Source organism: Pseudophryne corroboree, unplaced genomic scaffold (genome assembly GCF_028390025.1).
Source record: "Pseudophryne corroboree isolate aPseCor3 unplaced genomic scaffold, aPseCor3.hap2 scaffold_225, whole genome shotgun sequence".
Lineage (NCBI taxonomy): Eukaryota > Metazoa > Chordata > Amphibia > Anura > Myobatrachidae > Pseudophryne > Pseudophryne corroboree.
This window is the reverse complement of record NW_026968900.1, coordinates 519598-538337: the sequence shown is the minus strand read 5'-3', so window position 1 is coordinate 538337 and position 18740 is coordinate 519598.

The window sequence follows — 18740 nt, the reverse complement described above, 5'->3', positions numbered from 1 at the left end:
AGCTCTTTGCAAAAGAGAGATATTGGCAAGGAAAAGCTGTCTTGTACCTTTGCATTTTTCTCCCAAACGAAGGACACTAGAAAGAAAATTTTAAAGCCTACTGTTAGGCCATCATCTACACGACATAGCCCTGAATTTTCCAATGCGCAGCTCTTTGCAAAAGAGAGATATTGGCAAGGAAAAGCTGTCTTGTACCTTTGCATTTTTCTCCCAAACGAAGGTCACTAGAAAGAAAATTTTAAAGCCTCCTGTTAGGCCATCATCTACACGACATAGCCCTGAATTTTCCAATGCGCAGCTCTTTGCAAAAGAGAGATATTGGCAAGGAAAAGCTGTCTTGTACCATTGCATTTTTCTCCCAAACGAAGGACACTAGAAAGAATATTTTAAAGCCTCCTGTTAGGCCATCATCTACACGACATAGCCCTGAATTTTCCAATGCGCAGCTCTTTGCAAAAGAGAGATATTGGCAAGGAAAAGCTGTCTTGTACCTTTGCATTTTTCTACCAAACGAAGGTCACTAGAAAGAAAATTTTAAAGCCTCCTGTTAGGCCATCATCTACACGACATAGCCCTGAATTTTCCAATGCGTAGCTCTTTGCAAAAGAGAGATATTGGCAAGGAAAAGCTGTCTTGTACCTTTGCATTTTTCTCCCAAACGAAGGACACTAGAAAGAAAATTTTAAAGCCTCCTGTTAGGCCATCATCTACACGACATAGCCCTGAATTTTCCAATGCGCAGCTCTTTGCAAAAGAGAGATATTGGCAAGGAAAAGCTGTCTTGTACCATTGCATTTTTCTCCCAAACGAAGGGCACTAGAAAGAAAATTTTAAAGCCTCCTGTTAGGCCATCATCTACACGACATAGCCCTGAATTTTCCAATGCGCAGCTCTTTGCAAAAGAGAGATATTGGCAAGGAAAAGCTGTCTTGTACCTTTGCATTTTTCTCCCAAACGAAGGTCACTAGAAAGAAAATTTTAAAGCCTCCTGTTAGGCCATCATCTACACGACATAGCCCTGAATTTTCCAATGCGCAGCTCTTTGCAAAAGAGAGATATTGGCAAGGAAAAGCTGTCTTGTACCTTTGCATTTTTCTCCCAAACGAAGGTCACTAGAAAGAAAATTTTAAAGCCTCCTGTTAGGCCATCATCTACACGACATAGCCCTGAATTTTCCAATGCGCAGCTCTTTGCAAAAGAGAAATATTGGCAAGGAAAAGCTGTCTTGTACCATTGCATTTTTCTCCCAAACGAAGGACACTAGAAATAAAATTTTAAAGCCTCCTGTTAGGCCATCATCTACACGACATAGCCCTAAATTTTCCAATGCGCAGCTCTTTGCAAAAGAGAGATATTGGCAAGGAAAAGCTGTCTTGTACCTTTGCATTTTTCTCCCAAACGAAGGTCACTAGAAAGAAAATTTTAAAGCCTACTGTTAGGCCATCATCTACACGACATAGCCCTGAATTTTCCAATGCGCAGCTCTTTGCAAAAGAGAGATATTGGCAAGGAAAAGCTGTCTTGTACCTTTGCATTTTTCTCCCAAACGAAGGACACTAGAAAGAAAATTTTAAAGCCTACTGTTAGGCCATCATCTACACGACATAGCCCTGAATTTTCCAATGCGCAGCTCTTTGCAAAAGAGAGATATTGGCAAGGAAAAGCTGTCTTGTACCTTTGCATTTTTCTCCCAAACGAAGGTCACTAGAAAGAAAATTTTAAAGCCTCCTGTTAGGCCATCATCTACACGACATAGCCCTGAATTTTCCAATGCGCAGCTCTTTGCAAAAGAGAGATATTGGCAAGGAAAAGCTGTCTTGTACCATTGCATTTTTCTCCCAAACGAAGGACACTAGAAAGAATATTTTAAAGCCTCCTGTTAGGCCATCATCTACACGACATAGCCCTGAATTTTCCAATGCGCAGCTCTTTGCAAAAGAGAGATATTGGCAAGGAAAAGCTGTCTTGTACCTTTGCATTTTTCTACCAAACGAAGGTCACTAGAAAGAAAATTTTAAAGCCTCCTGTTAGGCCATCATCTACACGACATAGCCCTGAATTTTCCAATGCGTAGCTCTTTGCAAAAGAGAGATATTGGCAAGGAAAAGCTGTCTTGTACCTTTGCATTTTTCTCCCAAACGAAGGACACTAGAAAGAAAATTTTAAAGCCTCCTGTTAGGCCATCATCTACACGACATAGCCCTGAATTTTCCAATGCGCAGCTCTTTGCAAAAGAGAGATATTGGCAAGGAAAAGCTGTCTTGTACCATTGCATTTTTCTCCCAAACGAAGGGCACTAGAAAGAAAATTTTAAAGCCTCCTGTTAGGCCATCATCTACACGACATAGCCCTGAATTTTCCAATGCGCAGCTCTTTGCAAAAGAGAGATATTGGCAAGGAAAAGCTGTCTTGTACCATTGCATTTTTCTCCCAAACGAAGGACACTAGAAAGAACATTTTAAAGCCTCCTGTTAGGCCATCATCTACACGACATAGCCCTGAATTTTCCAATGCGCAACTCTTTGCAAAAGAGAGATATTGGCAAGGAAAAGCTGTCTTGTACCATTGCATTTTTCTCCCAAACGAAGGACACTAGAAAGAAAATTTTAAAGCCTCCTGTTAGGCCATCATCTACACGACATAGCCCTGAATTTTCCAATGCGCAGCTCTTTGCAAAAGAGAGATATTGGCAAGGAAAAGCTGTCTTGTACCATTGCATTTTTCTCCCAAACGAAGGACACTAGAAAGAACATTTTAAAGCCTCCTGTTAGGCCATCATCTACACGACATAGCCCTGAATTTTCCAATGCGCAGCTCTTTGCAAAAGAGAGATATTGGCAAGGAAAAGCTGTCTTGTACCTTTGCATTTTTCCCCCAAACGAAGGTCACTAGAAAGAAAATTTTAAAGCCTCCTGTTAGGCCATCATCTACACGACATAGCCCTGAATTTTCCAATGCGCAGCTCTTTGCAAAAGAGAGATATTGGCAAGGAAAAGCTGTCTTGTACCATTGCATTTTTCTCCCAAACGAAGGACACTAGAAAGAAAATTTTAAAGCCTCCTGTTAGGCCATCATCTACACGACATAGCCCTGAATTTTCCAATGCGCAGCTCTTTGCAAAAGAGAGATATTGGCAAGGAAAAGCTGTCTTGTACCTTTGCATTTTTCTCCCAAACGAAGGACACTAGAAAGAAAATTTTAAAGCCTACTGTTAGGCCATCATCTACACGACATAGCCCTGAATTTTCCAATGCGCAGCTCTTTGCAAAAGAGAGATATTGGCAAGGAAAAGCTGTCTTGTACCTTTGCATTTTTCTCCCAAACGAAGGACACTAGAAAGAAAATTTTAAAGCCTACTGTTAGGCCATCATCTACACGACATAGCCCTGAATTTTCCAATGCGCAGCTCTTTGCAAAAGAGAGATATTGGCAAGGAAAAGCTGTCTTGTACCTTTGCATTTTTCTCCCAAACGAAGGTCACTAGAAAGAAAATTTTAAAGCCTCCTGTTAGGCCATCATCTACACGACATAGCCCTGAATTTTCCAATGCGCAGCTCTTTGCAAAAGAGAGATATTGGCAAGGAAAAGCTGTCTTGTACCATTGCATTTTTCTCCCAAACGAAGGACACTAGAAAGAATATTTTAAAGCCTCCTGTTAGGCCATCATCTACACGACATAGCCCTGAATTTTCCAATGCGCAGCTCTTTGCAAAAGAGAGATATTGGCAAGGAAAAGCTGTCTTGTACCTTTGCATTTTTCTCCCAAACGAAGGTCACTAGAAAGAAAATTTTAAAGCCTCCTGTTAGGCCATCATCTACACGACATAGCCCTGAATTTTCCAATGCGCAGCTCTTTGCAAAAGAGAGATATTGGCAAGGAAAAGCTGTCTTGTACCATTGCATTTTTCTCCCAAACGAAGGGCACTAGAAAGAACATTTTAAAGCCTCCTGTTAGGCCATCATCTACACGACATAGCCCTGAATTTTCCAATGCGCAGCTCTTTGCAAAAGAGAGATATTGGCAAGGAAAAGCTGTCTTGTACCTTTGCATTTTTCTCCCAAACGAAGGTCACTAGAAAGAAAATTTTAAAGCCTCCTGTTAGGCCATCATCTACACGACATAGCCCTGAATTTTCCAATGCGCAGCTCTTTGCAAAAGAGAGATATTGGCAAGGAAAAGCTGTCTTGTACCTTTGCATTTTTCTCCCAAACGAAGGTCACTAGAAAGAAAATTTTAAAGCCTCCTGTTAGGCCATCATCTACACGACATAGCCCTGAATTTTCCAATGCGCAGCTCTTTGCAAAAGAGAAATATTGGCAAGGAAAAGCTGTCTTGTACCATTGCATTTTTCTCCCAAACGAAGGACACTAGAAAGAAAATTTTAAAGCCTCCTGTTAGGCCATCATCTACACGACATAGCCCTAAATTTTCCAATGCGCAGCTCTTTGCAAAAGAGAGATATTGGCAAGGAAAAGCTGTCTTGTACCTTTGCATTTTTCTCCCAAACGAAGGTCACTAGAAAGAAAATTTTAAAGCCTCCTGTTAGGCCATCATCTACACGACATAGCCCTGCATTTTCCAATGCGCAGCTCTTTGCAAAAGAGAGATATTGGCAAGGAAAAGCTGTCTTGTACCATTGCGTTTTTCTCCCAAACGAAGGACACTAGAAAGAAAATTTTAAAGCCTCCTGTTAGGCCGTCATCTACACGACATAGCCCTGAATTTTCCAATGCGCAGCTCTTTGCAAAAGAGAGATATTGGCAAGGAAAAGCTGTCTTGTACCTTTGCATTTTTCTCCCAAACGAAGGACACTAGAAAGAAAATTTTAAAGCCTCCTGTTAGGCCATCATCTACACGACATAGCCCTGAATTTTCCAATGCGCAGCTCTTTGCAAAAGAGAGATATTGGCAAGGAAAAGCTGTCTTGTACCATTGCATTTTTCTCCCAAACGAAGGACACTAGAAAGAAAATTTTAAAGCCTCCTTTTAGGCCATCATCTACACGACATAGCCCTGAATTTTCCAATGCGCAGCTCTTTGCAAAAGAGAGATATTGGCAAGGAAAAGCTGTCTTGTACCATTGCATTTTTCTCCCAAACGAAGGACACTAGAAAGAAAATTTTAAAGCCTCCTGTTAGGCCATCATCTACACGACATAGCCCTGAATTTTCCAATGCGCAGCTCTTTGCAAAAGAGAGATATTGGCAAGGAAAAGCTGTCTTGTACCATTGCATTTTTCTCCCAAACGAAGGACACTAGAAAGAACATTTTAAAGCCTCCTGTTAGGCCATCATCTACACGACATAGCCCTGAATTTTCCAATGCGCAGCTCTTTGCAAAAGAGAGATATTGGCAAGGAAAAGCTGTCTTGTACCTTTGCATTTTTCTCCCAAACGAAGGACACTAGAAAGAAAATTTTAAAGCCTACTGTTAGGCCATCATCTACACGACATAGCCCTGAATTTTCCAATGCGCAGCTCTTTGCAAAAGAGAGATATTGGCAAGGAAAAGCTGTCTTGTACCTTTGCATTTTTCTCCCAAACGAAGGTCACTAGAAAGAAAATTTTAAAGCCTCCTGTTAGGCCATCATCTACACGACATAGCCCTGAATTTTCCAATGCGCAGCTCTTTGCAAAAGAGAGATATTGGCAAGGAAAAGCTGTCTTGTACCATTGCATTTTTCTCCCAAACGAAGGACACTAGAAAGAATATTTTAAAGCCTCCTGTTAGGCCATCATCTACACGACATAGCCCTGAATTTTCCAATGCGCAGCTCTTTGCAAAAGAGAGATATTGGCAAGGAAAAGCTGTCTTGTACCTTTGCATTTTTCTACCAAACGAAGGTCACTAGAAAGAAAATGTTAAAGCCTCCTGTTAGGCCATCATCTACACGACATAGCCCTGAATTTTCCAATGCGTAGCTCTTTGCAAAAGAGAGATATTGGCAAGGAAAAGCTGTCTTGTACCTTTGCATTTTTCTCCCAAACGAAGGGCACTAGAAAGAAAATTTTAAAGCCTCCTGTTAGGCCATCATCTACACGACATAGCCCTGAATTTTCCAATGCGCAGCTCTTTGCAAAAGAGAGATATTGGCAAGGAAAAGCTGTCTTGTACCTTTGCATTTTTCTCCCAAACGAAGGACACTAGAAAGAAAATTTTAAAGCCTCCTGTTAGGCCATCATCTACACGACATAGCCCTGAATTTTCCAATGCGCAGCTCTTTGCAAAAGAGAGATATTGGCAAGGAAAAGCTGTCTTGTACCATTGCATTTTTCTCCCAAACGAAGGGCACTAGAAAGAAAATTTTAAAGCCTCCTGTTAGGCCATCATCTACACGACATAGCCCTGAATTTTCCAATGCGCAGCTCTTTGCAAAAGAGAGATATTGGCAAGGAAAAGCTGTCTTGTACCTTTGCATTTTTCTCCCAAACGAAGGTCACTAGAAAGAAAATTTTAAAGCCTCCTGTTAGGCCATCATCTACACGACATAGCCCTGAATTTTCCAATGCGCAGCTCTTTGCAAAAGAGAGATATTGGCAAGGAAAAGCTGTCTTGTACCTTTGCATTTTTCTCCCAAACGAAGGTCACTAGAAAGAAAATTTTAAAGCCTCCTGTTAGGCCATCATCTACACGACATAGCCCTGAATTTTCCAATGCGCAGCTCTTTGCAAAAGAGAAATATTGGCAAGGAAAAGCTGTCTTGTACCATTGCATTTTTCTCCCAAACGAAGGACACTAGAAAGAAAATTTTAAAGCCTCCTGTTAGGCCATCATCTACACGACATAGCCCTGAATTTTCCAATGCGCAGCTCTTTGCAAAAGAGAGATATTGGCAAGGAAAAGCTGTCTTGTACCTTTGCATTTTTCTCCCAAACGAAGGTCACTAGAAAGAAAATTTTAAAGCCTCCTGTTAGGCCATCATCTACACGACATAGCCCTGAATTTTCCAATGCGCAGCTCTTTGCAAAAGAGAGATATTGGCAAGGAAAAGCTGTCTTGTACCATTGCGTTTTTCTCCCAAACGATGGACACTAGAAAGAAAATTTTAAAGCCTCCTGTTAGGCCATCATCTACACGACATAGCCCTGAATTTTCCAATGCGCAGCTCTTTGCAAAAGAGAGATATTGGCAAGGAAAAGCTGTCTTGTACCATTGCATTTTTCTCCCAAACGAAGGACACTAGAAAGAACATTTTAAAGCCTCCTGTTAGGCCATCATCTACACGACATAGCCCTGAATTTTCCAATGCGCAGCTCTTTGCAAAAGAGAGATATTGGCAAGGAAAAGCTGTCTTGTACCTTTGCATTTTTCTCCCAAACGAAGGACACTAGAAAGAAAATTTTAAAGCCTACTGTTAGGCCATCATCTACACGACATAGCCCTGAATTTTCCAATGCGCAGCTCTTTGCAAAAGAGAGATATTGGCAAGGAAAAGCTGTCTTGTACCTTTGCATTTTTCTCCCAAACGAAGGTCACTAGAAAGAAAATTTTAAAGCCTCCTGTTAGGCCATCATCTACACGACATAGCCCTGAATTTTCCAATGCGCAGCTCTTTGCAAAAGAGAGATATTGGCAAGGAAAAGCTGTCTTGTACCATTGCATTTTTCTCCCAAACGAAGGACACTAGAAAGAATATTTTAAAGCCTCCTGTTAGGCCATCATCTACACGACATAGCCCTGAATTTTCCAATGCGCAGCTCTTTGCAAAAGAGAGATATTGGCAAGGAAAAGCTGTCTTGTACCTTTGCATTTTTCTACCAAACGAAGGTCACTAGAAAGAAAATGTTAAAGCCTCCTGTTAGGCCATCATCTACACGACATAGCCCTGAATTTTCCAATGCGTAGCTCTTTGCAAAAGAGAGATATTGGCAAGGAAAAGCTGTCTTGTACCTTTGCATTTTTCTCCCAAACGAAGGACACTAGAAAGAAAATTTTAAAGCCTCCTGTTAGGCCATCATCTACACGACATAGCCCTGAATTTTCCAATGCGCAGCTCTTTGCAAAAGAGAGATATTGGCAAGGAAAAGCTGTCTTGTACCATTGCATTTTTCTCCCAAACGAAGGGCACTAGAAAGAAAATTTTAAAGCCTCCTGTTAGGCCATCATCTACACGACATAGCCCTGAATTTTCCAATGCGCAGCTCTTTGCAAAAGAGAGATATTGGCAAGGAAAAGCTGTCTTGTACCTTTGCATTTTTCTCCCAAACGAAGGACACTAGAAAGAAAATTTTAAAGCCTCCTGTTAGGCCATCATCTACACGACATAGCCCTGAATTTTCCAATGCGCAGCTCTTTGCAAAAGAGAGATATTGGCAAGGAAAAGCTGTCTTGTACCATTGCATTTTTCTCCCAAACGAAGGGCACTAGAAAGAAAATTTTAAAGCCTCCTGTTAGGCCATCATCTACACGACATAGCCCTGAATTTTCCAATGCGCAGCTCTTTGCAAAAGAGAGATATTGGCAAGGAAAAGCTGTCTTGTACCTTTGCATTTTTCTCCCAAACGAAGGTCACTAGAAAGAAAATTTTAAAGCCTCCTGTTAGGCCATCATCTACACGACATAGCCCTGAATTTTCCAATGCGCAGCTCTTTGCAAAAGAGAGATATTGGCAAGGAAAAGCTGTCTTGTACCTTTGCATTTTTCTCCCAAACGAAGGTCACTAGAAAGAAAATTTTAAAGCCTCCTGTTAGGCCATCATCTACACGACATAGCCCTGAATTTTCCAATGCGCAGCTCTTTGCAAAAGAGAAATATTGGCAAGGAAAAGCTGTCTTGTACCATTGCATTTTTCTCCCAAACGAAGGACACTAGAAAGAAAATTTTAAAGCCTCCTGTTAGGCCATCATCTACACGACATAGCCCTGAATTTTCCAATGCGCAGCTCTTTGCAAAAGAGAGATATTGGCAAGGAAAAGCTGTCTTGTACCTTTGCATTTTTCTCCCAAACGAAGGTCACTAGAAAGAAAATTTTAAAGCCTCCTGTTAGACCATCATCTACACGACATAGCCCTGAATTTTCCAATGCGCAGCTCTTTGCAAAAGAGAGATATTGGCAAGGAAAAGCTGTCTTGTACCATTGCGTTTTTCTCCCAAACGATGGACACTAGAAAGAAAATTTTAAAGCCTCCTGTTAGGCCATCATCTACACGACATAGCCCTGAATTTTCCAATGCGCAGCTCTTTGCAAAAGAGAGATATTGGCAAGGAAAAGCTGTCTTGTACCATTGCATTTTTCTCCCAAACGAAGGACACTAGAAAGAACATTTTAAAGCCTCCTGTTAGGCCATCATCTACACGACATAGCCCTGAATTTTCCAATGCGCAGCTATTTGCAAAAGAGAGATATTGGCAAGGAAAAGCTGTCTTGTACCATTGCATTTTTCTCCCAAACGAAGGGCACTAGAAAGAAAATTTTAAAGCCTCCTGTTAGGCCATCATCTACACGACATAGCCCTGAATTTTCCAATGCGCAGCTCTTTGCAAAAGAGAGATATTGGCAAGGAAAAGCTGTCTTGTACCATTGCATTTTTCTCCCAAACGAAGGACACTAGAAAGAAAATTTTAAAGCCTCCTGTTAGGCCATCATCTACACGACATAGCCCTAAATTTTCCAATGCGCAGCTCTTTGCAAAAGAGAGATATTGGCAAGGAAAAGCTGTCTTGTACCTTTGCATTTTTCTCCCAAACGAAGGTCACTAGAAAGAAAATTTTAAAGCCTCCTGTTAGGCCATCATCTACACGACATAGCCCTGAATTTTCCAATGCGCAGCTCTTTGCAAAAGAGAGATATTGGCAAGGAAAAGCTGTCTTGTACCATTGCATTTTTCTCCAAAACGAAGGGCACTAGAAAGAAAATTTTAAAGCCTCCTGTTAGGCCATCATCTACACGACATAGCCCTGAATTTTCCAATGCGCAGCTCTTTGCAAAAGAGAGATATTGGCAAGGAAAAGCTGTCTTGTACCTTTGCATTTTTCTCCCAAACGAAGGTCACTAGAAAGAAAATTTTAAAGCCTCCTGTTAGGCCATCATCTACACGACATAGCCCTGAATTTTCCAATGCGCAGCTCTTTGCAAAAGAGAGATATTGGCAAGGAAAAGCTGTCTTGTACCATTGCATTTTTCTCCCAAACGAAGGACACTAGAAAGAACATTTTAAAGCCTCCTGTTAGGCCATCATCTACACGACATAGCCCTGAATTTTCCAATGCGCAGCTCTTTGCAAAAGAGAGATATTGGCAAGAAAAAGCTGTCTTGTACCTTTGCATTTTTCTCCCAAACGAAGGACACTAGAAAGAAAATTTTAAAGCCTACTGTTAGGCCATCATCTACACGACATAGCCCTGAATTTTCCAATGCGCAGCTCTTTGCAAAAGAGAGATATTGGCAAGGAAAAGCTGTCTTGTACCTTTGCATTTTTCTCCCAAACGAAGGTCACTAGAAAGAAAATTTTAAAGCCTCCTGTTAGGCCATCATCTACACGACATAGCCCTGAATTTTCCAATGCGCAGCTCTTTGCAAAAGAGAGATATTGGCAAGGAAAAGCTGTCTTGTACCATTGCATTTTTCTCCCAAACGAAGGACACTAGAAAGAATATTTTAAAGCCTCCTGTTAGGCCATCATCTACACGACATAGCCCTGAATTTTCCAATGCGCAGCTCTTTGCAAAAGAGAGATATTGGCAAGGAAAAGCTGTCTTGTACCTTTGCATTTTTCTACCAAACGAAGGTCACTAGAAAGAAAATTTTAAAGCCTCCTGTTAGGCCATCATCTACACGACATAGCCCTGAATTTTCCAATGCGTAGCTCTTTGCAAAAGAGAGATATTGGCAAGGAAAAGCTGTCTTGTACCTTTGCATTTTTCTCCCAAACGAAGGACACTAGAAAGAAAATTTTAAAGCCTCCTGTTAGGCCATCATCTACACGACATAGCCCTGAATTTTCCAATGCGCAGCTCTTTGCAAAAGAGAGATATTGGCAAGGAAAAGCTGTCTTGTACCATTGCATTTTTCTCCCAAACGAAGGGCACTAGAAAGAAAATTTTAAAGCCTCCTGTTAGGCCATCATCTACACGACATAGCCCTGAATTTTCCAATGCGCAGCTCTTTGCAAAAGAGAGATATTGGCAAGGAAAAGCTGTCTTGTACCTTTGCATTTTTCTCCCAAACGAAGGTCACTAGAAAGAAAATTTTAAAGCCTCCTGTTAGGCCATCATCTACACGACATAGCCCTGAATTTTCCAATGCGCAGCTCTTTGCAAAAGAGAGATATTGGCAAGGAAAAGCTGTCTTGTACCTTTGCATTTTTCTCCCAAACGAAGGTCACTAGAAAGAAAATTTTAAAGCCTCCTGTTAGGCCATCATCTACACGACATAGCCCTGAATTTTCCAATGCGCAGCTCTTTGCAAAAGAGAAATATTGGCAAGGAAAAGCTGTCTTGTACCATTGCATTTTTCTCCCAAACGAAGGACACTAGAAATAAAATTTTAAAGCCTCCTGTTAGGCCATCATCTACACGACATAGCCCTAAATTTTCCAATGCGCAGCTCTTTGCAAAAGAGAGATATTGGCAAGGAAAAGCTGTCTTGTACCTTTGCATTTTTCTCCCAAACGAAGGTCACTAGAAAGAAAATTTTAAAGCCTCCTGTTAGGCCATCATCTACACGACATAGCCCTGAATTTTCCAATGCGCAGCTCTTTGCAAAAGAGAGATATTGGCAAGGAAAAGCTGTCTTGTACCATTGCGTTTTTCTCCCAAACGATGGACACTAGAAAGAAAATTTTAAAGCCTCCTGTTAGGCCATCATCTACACGACATAGCCCTGAATTTTCCAATGCGCAGCTCTTTGTAAAAGAGAGATATTGGCAAGGAAAAGCTGTCTTGTACCATTGCATTTTTCTCCCAAACGAAGGACACTAGAAAGAACATTTTAAAGCCTCCTGTTAGGCCATCATCTACACGACATAGCCCTGAATTTTCCAATGCGCAGCTCTTTGCAAAAGAGAGATATTGGCAAGGAAAAGCTGTCTTGTACCATTGCATTTTTCTCCCAAACGAAGGGCACTAGAAAGAAAATTTTAAAGCCTCCTGTTAGGCCATCATCTACACGACATAGCCCTGAATTTTCCAATGCGCAGCTCTTTGCAAAAGAGAGATATTGGCAAGGAAAAGCTGTCTTGTACCTTTGCATTTTTCTCCCAAACGAAGGTCACTAGAAAGAAAATTTTAAAGCCTCCTGTTAGGCCATCATCTACACGACATAAGCCCTGAATTTTCCAATGCGCAGCTCTTTGCAAAAGAGAGATATTGGCAAGGAAAAGCTGTCTTGTACCTTTGCATTTTTCTCCCAAACGAAGGTCACTAGAAAGAAAATTTTAAAGCCTCCTGTTAGGCCATCATCTACACGACATAGCCCTGAATTTTCCAATGCGCAGCTCTTTGCAAAAGAGAGATATTGGCAAGGAAAAGCTGTCTTGTACCATTGCATTTTTCTCCCAAACGAAGGACACTAGAAAGAAAATTTTAAAGCCTCCTGTTAGGCCATCATCTACACGACATAGCCCTAAATTTTCCAATGCGCAGCTCTTTGCAAAAGAGAGATATTGGCAAGGAAAAGCTGTCTTGTACCTTTGCATTTTTCTCCCAAACGAAGGTCACTAGAAAGAAAATTTTAAAGCCTCCTGTTAGGCCATCATCTACACGACATAGCCCTGAATTTTCCAATGCGCAGCTCTTTGCAAAAGAGAGATATTGGCAAGGAAAAGCTGTCTTGTACCATTGCATTTTTCTCCGAAACGAAGGGCACTAGAAAGAAAATTTTAAAGCCTCCTGTTAGGCCATCATCTACACGACATAGCCCTGAATTTTCCAATGCGCAGCTCTTTGCAAAAGAGAGATATTGGCAAGGAAAAGCTGTCTTGTACCTTTGCATTTTTCTCCCAAACGAAGGTCACTAGAAAGAAAATTTTAAAGCCTCCTGTTAGGCCATCATCTACACGACATAGCCCTGAATTTTCCAATGCGCAGCTCTTTGCAAAAGAGAGATATTGGCAAGGAAAAGCTGTCTTGTACCATTGCATTTTTCTCCCAAACGAAGGACACTAGAAAGAACATTTTAAAGCCTCCTGTTAGGCCATCATCTACACGACATAGCCCTGAATTTTCCAATGCGCAGCTCTTTGCAAAAGAGAGATATTGGCAAGGAAAAGCTGTCTTGTACCATTGCGTTTTTCTCCCAAACGATGGACACTAGAAAGAAAATTTTAAAGCCTCCTGTTAGGCCATCATCTACACGACATAGCCCTGAATTTTCCAATGCGCAGCTCTTTGTAAAAGAGAGATATTGGCAAGGAAAAGCTGTCTTGTACCATTGCATTTTTCTCCCAAACGAAGGACACTAGAAAGAACATTTTAAAGCCTCCTGTTAGGCCATCATCTACACGACATAGCCCTGAATTTTCCAATGCGCAGCTCTTTGCAAAAGAGAGATATTGGCAAGGAAAAGCTGTCTTGTACCATTGCATTTTTCTCCCAAACGAAGGGCACTAGAAAGAAAATTTTAAAGCCTCCTGTTAGGCCATCATCTACACGACATAGCCCTGAATTTTCCAATGCGCAGCTCTTTGCAAAAGAGAGATATTGGCAAGGAAAAGCTGTCTTGTACCTTTGCATTTTTCTCCCAAACGAAGGTCACTAGAAAGAAAATTTTAAAGCCTCCTGTTAGGCCATCATCTACACGACATAAGCCCTGAATTTTCCAATGCGCAGCTCTTTGCAAAAGAGAGATATTGGCAAGGAAAAGCTGTCTTGTACCTTTGCATTTTTCTCCCAAACGAAGGTCACTAGAAAGAAAATTTTAAAGCCTCCTGTTAGGCCATCATCTACACGACATAGCCCTGAATTTTCCAATGCGCAGCTCTTTGCAAAAGAGAGATATTGGCAAGGAAAAGCTGTCTTGTACCATTGCGTTTTTCTCCCAAACGATGGACACTAGAAAGAAAATTTTAAAGCCTCCTGTTAGGCCATCATCTACACGACATAGCCCTGAATTTTCCAATGCGCAGCTCTTTGTAAAAGAGAGATATTGGCAAGGAAAAGCTGTCTTGTACCATTGCATTTTTCTCCCAAACGAAGGACACTAGAAAGAACATTTTAAAGCCTCCTGTTAGGCCATCATCTACACGACATAGCCCTGAATTTTCCAATGCGCAGCTCTTTGCAAAAGAGAGATATTGGCAAGGAAAAGCTGTCTTGTACCATTGCATTTTTCTCCCAAACGAAGGGCACTAGAAAGAAAATTTTAAAGCCTCCTGTTAGGCCATCATCTACACGACATAGCCCTGAATTTTCCAATGCGCAGCTCTTTGCAAAAGAGAGATATTGGCAAGGAAAAGCTGTCTTGTACCTTTGCATTTTTCTCCCAAACGAAGGTCACTAGAAAGAAAATTTTAAAGCCTCCTGTTAGGCCATCATCTACACGACATAAGCCCTGAATTTTCCAATGCGCAGCTCTTTGCAAAAGAGAGATATTGGCAAGGAAAAGCTGTCTTGTACCTTTGCATTTTTCTCCCAAACGAAGGTCACTAGAAAGAAAATTTTAAAGCCTCCTGTTAGGCCATCATCTACACGACATAGCCCTGAATTTTCCAATGCGCAGCTCTTTGCAAAAGAGAGATATTGGCAAGGAAAAGCTGTCTTGTACCATTGCATTTTTCTCCCAAACGAAGGACACTAGAAAGAAAATTTTAAAGCCTCCTGTTAGGCCATCATCTACACGACATAGCCCTAAATTTTCCAATGCGCAGCTCTTTGCAAAAGAGAGATATTGGCAAGGAAAAGCTGTCTTGTACCTTTGCATTTTTCTCCCAAACGAAGGTCACTAGAAAGAAAATTTTAAAGCCTCCTGTTAGGCCATCATCTACACGACATAGCCCTGAATTTTCCAATGCGCAGCTCTTTGCAAAAGAGAGATATTGGCAAGGAAAAGCTGTCTTGTACCATTGCATTTTTCTCCGAAACGAAGGGCACTAGAAAGAAAATTTTAAAGCCTCCTGTTAGGCCATCATCTACACGACATAGCCCTGAATTTTCCAATGCGCAGCTCTTTGCAAAAGAGAGATATTGGCAAGGAAAAGCTGTCTTGTACCTTTGCATTTTTCTCCCAAACGAAGGTCACTAGAAAGAAAATTTTAAAGCCTCCTGTTAGGCCATCATCTACACGACATAGCCCTGAATTTTCCAATGCGCAGCTCTTTGCAAAAGAGAGATATTGGCAAGGAAAAGCTGTCTTGTACCATTGCATTTTTCTCCCAAACGAAGGACACTAGAAAGAACATTTTAAAGCCTCCTGTTAGGCCATCATCTACACGACATAGCCCTGAATTTTCCAATGCGCAGCTCTTTGCAAAAGAGAGATATTGGCAAGGAAAAGCTGTCTTGTACCTTTGCATTTTTCCCCCAAACGAAGGTCACTAGAAAGAAAATTTTAAAGCCTCCTGTTAGGCCATCATCTACACGACATAGCCCTGAATTTTCCAATGCGCAGCTCTTTGCAAAAGAGAGATATTGGCAAGGAAAAGCTGTCTTGTACCATTGCATTTTTCTCCCAAACGAAGGACACTAGAAAGAAAATTTTAAAGCCTCCTGTTAGGCCATCATCTACACGACATAGCCCTGAATTTTCCAATGCGCAGCTCTTTGCAAAAGAGAGATATTGGCAAGGAAAAGCTGTCTTGTACCTTTGCATTTTTCTCCCAAACGAAGGACACTAGAAAGAAAATTTTAAAGCCTACTGTTAGGCCATCATCTACACGACATAGCCCTGAATTTTCCAATGCGCAGCTCTTTGCAAAAGAGAGATATTGGCAAGGAAAAGCTGTCTTGTACCTTTGCATTTTTCTCCCAAACGAAGGACACTAGAAAGAAAATTTTAAAGCCTACTGTTAGGCCATCATCTACACGACATAGCCCTGAATTTTCCAATGCGCAGCTCTTTGCAAAAGAGAGATATTGGCAAGGAAAAGCTGTCTTGTACCTTTGCATTTTTCTCCCAAACGAAGGTCACTAGAAAGAAAATTTTAAAGCCTCCTGTTAGGCCATCATCTACACGACATAGCCCTGAATTTTCCAATGCGCAGCTCTTTGCAAAAGAGAGATATTGGCAAGGAAAAGCTGTCTTGTACCATTGCATTTTTCTCCCAAACGAAGGACACTAGAAAGAATATTTTAAAGCCTCCTGTTAGGCCATCATCTACACGACATAGCCCTGAATTTTCCAATGCGCAGCTCTTTGCAAAAGAGAGATATTGGCAAGGAAAAGCTGTCTTGTACCTTTGCATTTTTCTACCAAACGAAGGTCACTAGAAAGAAAATTTTAAAGCCTCCTGTTAGGCCATCATCTACACGACATAGCCCTGAATTTTCCAATGCGTAGCTCTTTGCAAAAGAGAGATATTGGCAAGGAAAAGCTGTCTTGTACCTTTGCATTTTTCTCCCAAACGAAGGACACTAGAAAGAAAATTTTAAAGCCTCCTGTTAGGCCATCATCTACACGACATAGCCCTGAATTTTCCAATGCGCAGCTCTTTGCAAAAGAGAGATATTGGCAAGGAAAAGCTGTCTTGTACCATTGCATTTTTCTCCCAAACGAAGGGCACTAGAAAGAAAATTTTAAAGCCTCCTGTTAGGCCATCATCTACACGACATAGCCCTGAATTTTCCAATGCGCAGCTCTTTGCAAAAGAGAGATATTGGCAAGGAAAAGCTGTCTTGTACCATTGCATTTTTCTCCCAAACGAAGGACACTAGAAAGAACATTTTAAAGCCTCCTGTTAGGCCATCATCTACACGACATAGCCCTGAATTTTCCAATGCGCAGCTCTTTGCAAAAGAGAGATATTGGCAAGGAAAAGCTGTCTTGTACCATTGCATTTTTCTCCCAAACGAAGGACACTAGAAAGAAAATTTTAAAGCCTCCTGTTAGGCCATCATCTACACGACATAGCCCTGAATTTTCCAATGCGCAGCTCTTTGCAAAAGAGAGATATTGGCAAGGAAAAGCTGTCTTGTACCATTGCATTTTTCTCCCAAACGAAGGACACTAGAAAGAACATTTTAAAGCCTCCTGTTAGGCCATCATCTACACGACATAGCCCTGAATTTTCCAATGCGCAGCTCTTTGCAAAAGAGAGATATTGGCAAGGAAAAGCTGTCTTGTACCTTTGCATTTTTCCCCCAAACGAAGGTCACTAGAAAGAAAATTTTAAAGCCTCCTGTTAGGCCATCATCTACACGACATAGCCCTGAATTTTCCAATGCGCAGCTCTTTGCAAAAGAGAGATATTGGCAAGGAAAAGCTGTCTTGTACCATTGCATTTTTCTCCCAAACGAAGGACACTAGAAAGAAAATTTTAAAGCCTCCTGTTAGGCCATCATCTACACGACATAGCCCTGAATTTTCCAATGCGCAGCTCTTTGCAAAAGAGAGATATTGGCAAGGAAAAGCTGTCTTGTACCTTTGCATTTTTCTCCCAAACGAAGGACACTAGAAAGAAAATTTTAAAGCCTACTGTTAGGCCATCATCTACACGACATAGCCCTGAATTTTCCAATGCGCAGCTCTTTGCAAAAGAGAGATATTGGCAAGGAAAAGCTGTCTTGTACCTTTGCATTTTTCTCCCAAACGAAGGACACTAGAAAGAAAATTTTAAAGCCTACTGTTAGGCCATCATCTACACGACATAGCCCTGAATTTTCCAATGCGCAGCTCTTTGCAAAAGAGAGATATTGGCAAGGAAAAGCTGTCTTGTACCTTTGCATTTTTCTCCCAAACGAAGGTCACTAGAAAGAAAATTTTAAAGCCTCCTGTTAGGCCATCATCTACACGACATAGCCCTGAATTTTCCAATGCGCAGCTCTTTGCAAAAGAGAGATATTGGCAAGGAAAAGCTGTCTTGTACCATTGCATTTTTCTCCCAAACGAAGGACACTAGAAAGAATATTTTAAAGCCTCCTGTTAGGCCATCATCTACACGACATAGCCCTGAATTTTCCAATGCGCAGCTCTTTGCAAAAGAGAGATATTGGCAAGGAAAAGCTGTCTTGTACCTTTGCATTTTTCTCCCAAACGAAGGTCACTAGAAAGAAAATTTTAAAGCCTCCTGTTAGGCCATCATCTACACGACATAGCCCTGAATTTTCCAATGCGCAGCTCTTTGCAAAAGAGAGATATTGGCAAGGAAAAGCTGTCTTGTACCATTGCATTTTTCTCCCAAACGAAGGGCACTAGAAAGAACATTTTAAAGCCTCCTGTTAGGCCATCATCTACACGACATAGCCCTGAATTTTCCAATGCGCAGCTCTTTGCAAAAGAGAGATATTGGCAAGGAAAAGCTGTCTTGTACCTTTGCATTTTTCTCCCAAACGAAGGTCACTAGAAAGAAAATTTTAAAGCCTCCTGTTAGGCCATCATCTACACGACATAGCCCTGAATTTTCCAATGCGCAGCTCTTTGCAAAAGAGAGATATTGGCAAGGAAAAGCTGTCTTGTACCTTTGCATTTTTCTCCCAAACGAAGGTCACTAGAAAGAAAATTTTAAAGCCTCCTGTTAGGCCATCATCTACACGACATAGCCCTGAATTTTCCAATGCGCAGCTCTTTGCAAAAGAGAAATATTGGCAAGGAAAAGCTGTCTTGTACCATTGCATTTTTCTCCCAAACGAAGGACACTAGAAAGAAAAT